The sequence below is a fragment of the Salvia splendens genome, unplaced genomic scaffold (assembly GCF_004379255.2).
Source record: "Salvia splendens isolate huo1 unplaced genomic scaffold, SspV2 ctg193, whole genome shotgun sequence".
In the NCBI taxonomy this organism is placed as follows: Eukaryota; Viridiplantae; Streptophyta; class Magnoliopsida; order Lamiales; family Lamiaceae; genus Salvia; species Salvia splendens.
In genome coordinates this window covers 6,705-13,715 of record NW_024598832.1, presented here as the reverse complement: position 1 = coordinate 13,715, position 7,011 = coordinate 6,705, and the positions used below count along the sequence as shown (strand labels likewise).

The window sequence follows — 7,011 nt, the reverse complement described above, 5'->3', positions numbered from 1 at the left end:
TGTGCAGTGTGTGTATTTTGTATATGTGCGTGTTTCGTGCATGTATTTTTTGTATATCTAGTGCTTCTTGTTTATATAGCGTGTGCAACATGTGATTGGTTTTATACTGTGTATTTTATGTGTAGTGTACTATGCGTGTGTAGCGTATTGTGTTTATTTTGTGTATAGTGTGTTTATAGAGTGTGTTATAAGTATTTTCTGTTGTATAATGTGTGCTCTTTTGTATGTTTGGTGCATGTATTTAGTATGTTTATTTTATGTGTAGTGTGTTGTCACGCCCGCATTTCCTAAGGATAGGAAGTACGGTGGACCGCGACTAGGGGAGGAGTAAAGAAGCGGGGAAGAAAGGGGAAAAAACAAGAATATTTGACCCAAAGACATTTAATAAAAGGAAATTCATTTTAAAACAAGGTACTGTAGCGACATTTCAAAAGTTTAAGTAACCAGAGTTTAAATGAAAACATTGTTTCGGATTACAAGCAGCGGAAAAAGATCAAGAGACAGATAATGCCGGGTATGACGACACGACATTATCCAAAACAAAGTGAAACGCATTTTGACTTTAACTGCTCAACATCCGTCCTCCCCATCGCCGCTCAACCTGCACATTAAGAAAACAACATGCAGGGCTGAGTACTTATTGCACTCAGTGGACACACGCCAAAATCATAGTTTGTCATGCCATAACAGTGTAACATTGGGGTTTTGAGTGTAATGAAAATAACCCAAGTACACCAAAATATATTTCATAAAGTCGACTGCGCAGTCATTTTCCGATATTGCCACCCTTATTCCCTCAATCATACACTATCTGATCCAAACGGTGACAAGGGGCGTGGCCACACCCCAGGTCATCTAGACCGGCCAACTTGCTCTCAGATGGCACCCAGTCTCGTGTACACTAGCCTGAGGGTTCGCAGCCCAACAGACCCGAATTCGATTAAACATATGTGGTAAACCACTTCAGATAGGTTTCAAATCAAAACATTTGGCAAGACAAACAGTTCACCTCCATAAACAATTCCGGAACAGAGTCCGTATTAAAAACAACCCACGTAAAAGTAGGGTAGAAAAGCCCACCTCGATTGCTTAGCTTTTAAAATAATTCCCTTCTTCAACCACACTTTCCTCGTAAACGATCACCCTTTTGAAAGATAAATTGTATCATGATTAGAGTCAGAAGAGACGAGACTTTAAACGACAATGCATGATTCCTACGTGGACGACTTCAACATCTAGCACGTTACACGTACATACACTTAACAACATGTTACAAAACAAACACACAAAGTCACACGTTCGAAACACACCCCGCACGCAAACGACGTACCCAAAACGCGCACACGACACACGAACACAGCACTCCAAGTCCTGGCATACCCTTACTGTGCAACGGCTCACTTGGCTCGGAAAAGGTTCGGAAAAACTCGGAAAAAGGATCGGCGTCTCGACATGGCTCGGTGTCTCGGCCGCTGGCTCGGCACCTCGGCCACCTGTTCGGCACCTCGGCCGCTGGCTCGGCACCTCGGCCGCTGCTCGGCACCTCGGCCGCTGGCTCGGCATCTCGGCCGCCTGCTCGGCACCTCGGCCGCTGGCTCGGCACCTCGGCCGCCTGGCTCGTCCCGTGCACACTCACTTTCCTCCAACTTCCGATTCTCAAACCCTATACAACATTCACCGTCCCAAAACACACCCAGACACCTGGGATCATCCCTTCAAAACCCCCCCACAACACTGCCCTAGGCCGGCCCCTAAAACTCTCGGCCAACCCACGCAAAACCCTCGAACCAAACACTGATTTTCCCGAGCCATCTCTTGGTCAAACACACCCACATTCATCACAAAAACATAGCACTCAGAATCACGCCAATTGCACATGAAAACATCTCCCAAAAACATACAACTCGCGAAACTGCGCAGTTTACTTGCAAAAATCATAATAAATTCATACGACATCCAAAGAGGCTGAAAATTACACACCACACAGAAGCCACATTAACCTTTATACAGTTCAAAATTCGTACCCAACGGAGATCGTTTGCTTAGATAAAAAGGGGTCGGAACCCACTGCCAGTTACTACCAAAAACATGCTCAACCATATCACATAGCCACAAACCCTATTCAGCATCTAAACCATCCAAAACGTCCTATATGCATGAGTTTTCGAATTAAACAAGGGTTAGGGTTTGGTTACCTTTCTTGGATAGTTCAAACGTAAATTCGAAGCTTTCCCTACACCGATTTACAACGTACGAGCGTAACACCTTGAAGAAGCCAAGATGATGATGAGAAGGGGATGAATGGGGAAAGGTAAACCGAGAGAGAGAGGGAGAGAGAGAGAGACCGAGAAGAGAGAACGAATGGAAAAGAGGGGGAGGGAAATCGGTTATGAGGGAGTGGGGGCGGTTGAGAGAATCATGGGGTGATGGGGGAGGTTTTTTTTCGAAAAAGAAGAGAGAATTGGGGAGGGAGGGATTTAATTTGTTAATTAGGAGTTTTTATTCATAGCTTAATTACTTAATTCCATTTTAATTTGCCTAGGTAGAAAAAAAACCACATCCACAACAATCAAATAAACACAAATAATATTTTCCACACCATATTTTAAACACAAAAACATAAAAATTTCATCCTTAATTAAAAGAATAAAATTCCACAAATTTTCGGGTATTACATTCCTCCCACCTTAACAAAATTTCGTCTCGAAATTTGTTAGATTACTCAAACAGCTCTGGAAACTTCTCTCTCATCTTATCTTCTGATTCCCATGTTGCCTCTTCGGTTCCATGATTCCTCCACCGTACTTTCACCGAAGCAATTGACTTATTCCTCAATTCTTGCACTCTTCGATCCAAAATGGCCTCGGGCTTCTCCTCATAGCTTAGATCGGGATTTAGGACCATCATCTCTTCTTGGTGAACTATGTGTGTGGGGTCAAACACGTACTTCCTCAATTGTGACACATGGAAGACGTTGTGCACATTTCCAAAGCTTGGTGGTAGAGCCAACCTGTATGCTACCACGCCGACTCTATCCAAAATCTCGTATGGACCAATAAATCGGGGTCTCAGCTTTCCCTTCACTCCAAAACGAGTTATTCCCTTAGAAGGGGAAACTTTCAGAAAGACCTTTTCCCCGACCTCGAACTGTAACTCGGTCCTTCGAACATCCGCATAAGATTTCTGTCGATCTTGTGCCTCCTTGATCCTCCCACGGATTTGTCGGACAATCTCTATCATCTCTTCTATAGAGTCTGGTCCGAGAATTCTTCTCTCACCCACTTCATCCCAATAAAGTGGCGATCTACACTTCTTTCCATACAAGGCCTCATATGGGGCCATCTTGATAGTCGCCTGGTAACTATTGTTGTACGCGAATTCAACCAATGGCAACACTTCTTCCCAACCCCAGCCTCGATCAAGCACCACGGCTCGTAGCATGTCCTCCAAGGCTTGTATCGTTCTCTCCGACTGCCCGTCGGTTTGAGGGTGGAAAGCTGTACTGAAATTCAACTTAGTCCCCAACTCGCGTTGCAGGCTTGTCCAAAATCTAGAAGTGAATTTAGCATCACGATCAGATGTGATTGTCGCTGGAACTCCATGCAAGCGTATAATCTCCCGTACATATACCTTAGCCAACTGGTCGGATCCATAAGTAGCGCGAACCGGTACAAAGTGGGCAGATTTGGTGAGGCGATCTATAATCACCCAAATCACCGTGTTCCCTCGCTGGGATTTTGGCAGTCCTATCACAAAGTCCATTGCAATATGTTCCCACTTCCATTCTGGAATCTCGAGGGGTTGCAATTTCCCATAGGGCCGTTGGTGTAGCGCCTTTACTTGTTGACACGCTAGGCATCTCTCCACAAAAGCTGCAACATGCTTTTTCATACCGTTCCACCAAAACTGTCTTTTCAAGTCTTGATACATTTTGGTGCTCCCTGGATGAGCAGCGTATGGGGTTTCATGTGCTTCTCTCATGATTTCCATCCTCAAGCCTTCATCCTTGGGCACACACAACCTTCCCTTGTAGGTGAGACCGTTATCCGCTGCCTCACGGAAACTTCCGGGTTCACCCGTCCTCACTTCTGAGCGAATCCTTTCTAGTAGCGTATCTCGCCGTTGAGCTTCCACAATTCTGGCTCTTAAGTCGGGTTCCATCACCAACGTGGCTACTATCCCTTCCACAGTCTCGGGCATTCTCACCACTTCCAAGCGCATCTTACTGAACTCTTGGATTATACTCTCCTCGATAGTAAGAAAGGTGGCCAGCTGAGATTGAGACTTCCTACTAAGAGCATCGGCCACTACGTTTGCTTTTCCCGGATGGTAATTTATACCACAATCGTAGTCCTTCACCAACTCGAGCCACCTACGTTGGCGTATATTCAGCTCCTTTTGCTCAAAGAAGTACTTTAGACTCTTATGGTCCGTGTATATCTCACAACGGACTCCATAGAGATGGTGTCTCCAGATCTTCAAAGCATGCACCACAGCTGCCAGTTCCAAGTCATGCGTCGGATAATTCAGTTCATGGGGCTTCAATTGTCTCGATGCATATGCAATCACTTTCCCCTTCTGCATAAGCACACATCCCAGTCCCACCTTCGACGCATCCGTATATACCGCATAGTCAGTCTCTGGCTCCGGCACAGCTAGGATTGGTGCGGTGGTCAATTTCTCCTTCAACAACTGAAAGCTCGCCTCACATTCTGGCGTCCAAATCATCTTGACTCCCTTTTTCAGTTGTTGCGTCATTGGCCTTGCTATCTTCGAGAATCCCTCGATGAATCTTCGATAATAGCCCGCCAGTCCTAAAAAGCTTCGGATTTCGTTTTGTGTAGAAGGTGACTTCCACTCCTGCACCGCTTCCACCTTGGCCGGGTCCACACGAATTCCATCTGAGGTTACTACATGTCCCAGAAAATTCACTTCCTTGAGCCAAAACTCGCATTTACTGAACTTGGCATATAGTTTCTCGTCCCTTAGAGTTGCTAGGACGGTTCTCAAGTGCTCTTTGTGCTCCTCCTCGTTCTTTGAGTAAACAAGCACATCATCGATGAAAACTAGGACAAACCGATCCAGAAATGGATGGAACACGCGGTTCATAAGGTCCATGAACACTGCCGGGGCGTTCGTCAGTCCAAAAGGCATCACGACGAACTCATAATGACCATATCTTGTTCGAAAAGCCGTCTTGGGTACATCTCCTCGCCGAACCCCTCGAAGTTGGTCAAACAAGTCGTCTATCCTTGGTAGTGGATACTTGTTCTTCAGCGTCAGTTTGTTTAGCTCTCGATAGTCGATGCACATCCTCATCGATCCATCCTTCTTCTTCACAAACAACACTGGTGCTCCCCATGGCGACACGCTAGGTCTAATAAATCCCAATTCCAGCAGCTCTTGCAGTTGCACCTTAAGCTCCTCCAACTCTTTTGGCGCCATCCTATAAGGTGCTTTGGATATTGGTGCCGATCCGGGCTCCAGATCGATCGTGAATTCTACCTGCCTGTCGGGTGGGGGTCCCGGCAATGCATCGGGGAAGACATCGGGATATTCACTCACTATCGCCACATCTTCTATCTTCCTGTCTTTCTTCTCCTCCCCATTCAAATAAACAAGGTACGCTGGACATCCCTTCCTCATCATTGTAGTGGCTTGCAGCGCAGAGATAATGGACTTGCGTCGGCTCATTGGGACTCCGTGAAACTTCATCGGCTCTTTTCCGGGGGTTTCAAACGAGATTTCCCTTTCTCTACAATGAAGGGTAACGTGGTTCTCCGCTAACCAATCCATACCCAAGATTATGTCTACGCTACCCATCGTCATTACTTGCAAATTATAAGCCACTAAACTGAGTTCACCTATTCCAAAGTTCACACATGCACAAGATCGGGATATATCTATAGTCCCGCCTACCGGTGAGGTCACACTCATAGTGGGTTCGGTCTTAACAATATGTAATTCCAAAGTATCCACACAAGACGTTGATATAAAGGAATGCGACGCACCCGTATCAAACAAGACAACTATAGGCATATTGAGAAGTGTGCCCATACCTGCCAAGTTTCCTTGCCCAAAGGTTTCTTTCCCGTTTGCCGGCTGCTTCCCCTTCAAGGCGTAGGCCCTTGCTTGCGATGGTAATCCTTGGCGGCGTTGTTGCGGTGGAGGTGCAGGTAGTGCCTGGGATTGTGGACGGAAACCTAGCTGGTTCTGTCTCGTTCCCGTTCCCATGTTCTTATTTGGGCAGCTTCGGAAGTAATGGCCACTTCCACCACAGTTGAAGCACCTAGGGTCTCGACACTCCCCGGCGTGGTACTTGAAGCACCTTCCACATTTTGGGTTCCTCGGCGGAAAGTTTGCCCTCGGTTGGAAAGTATTCTGTCTCCCGCCATTGTAGGGTGGGTTCCTCATGTGTTGTGGCCTCTTACCACCATACTGAGCCTGGTCACCATCCCACCTCCTCTTCTCTTGGTGGCCTGACTGAGCTTGTAGGGGTGTTGCGTTGTTGTTGCCACAACTCTTGGCTTAGGGAGTGCATCTTCCACGTCCAGTGCACAAGTCAAGATCTCCGAGTAGGAGAGTTCTCCTCGACAGGCCAATGCGGCCTTTATCTCATCTCTGAGCCCGGCCCGGAACTTCACCGCCCATTTCTCATCCAAAATTACCACTTTCTCCAAATTTTCTTATAAAACCTTCATGTAGTATAAGATGCAACACATAGGATATAAATCAAAATCAAATTCTCATTAAAAGAAAGAAGGCCAACATTGTTCCCAAGAGTAGATCGTACTGAAAGCAAAACTGAAAAGACAACGAACTATTCTAATTCTAGACTACGACTCTATCATCCTCATCCATAGGCCCTTCCTCCGGGTCTTCGTCGTCGTCCTCCTCGGAGTTCCCTGGCAGAGCCTCCTCATAATCATCTTCATACCCTTGTTCACCCTCGTACATGCTCACATACTTGTCCTGATACACGACCCTCTCTTCCACCTCCTGTGGGGGCTG

General features: G+C 46.4%; 1 long non-coding RNA gene across 1 annotated transcript; it reads right to left on the bottom strand.

Moving 5' to 3' along the window:
* Positions 1 to 415: 415 nt before the first annotated feature.
* LOC121789276 lies at positions 416 to 1,135 on the bottom strand. The gene is made up of 2 exons (XR_006048009.1): positions 1,081 to 1,135; positions 416 to 601 (listed from the first exon to the last, which is right to left on the bottom strand). It is a non-coding gene; the product is annotated as an uncharacterized LOC121789276 (long non-coding RNA).
* Between the last annotated feature and the right edge of the window lie 5,876 nt (positions 1,136 to 7,011).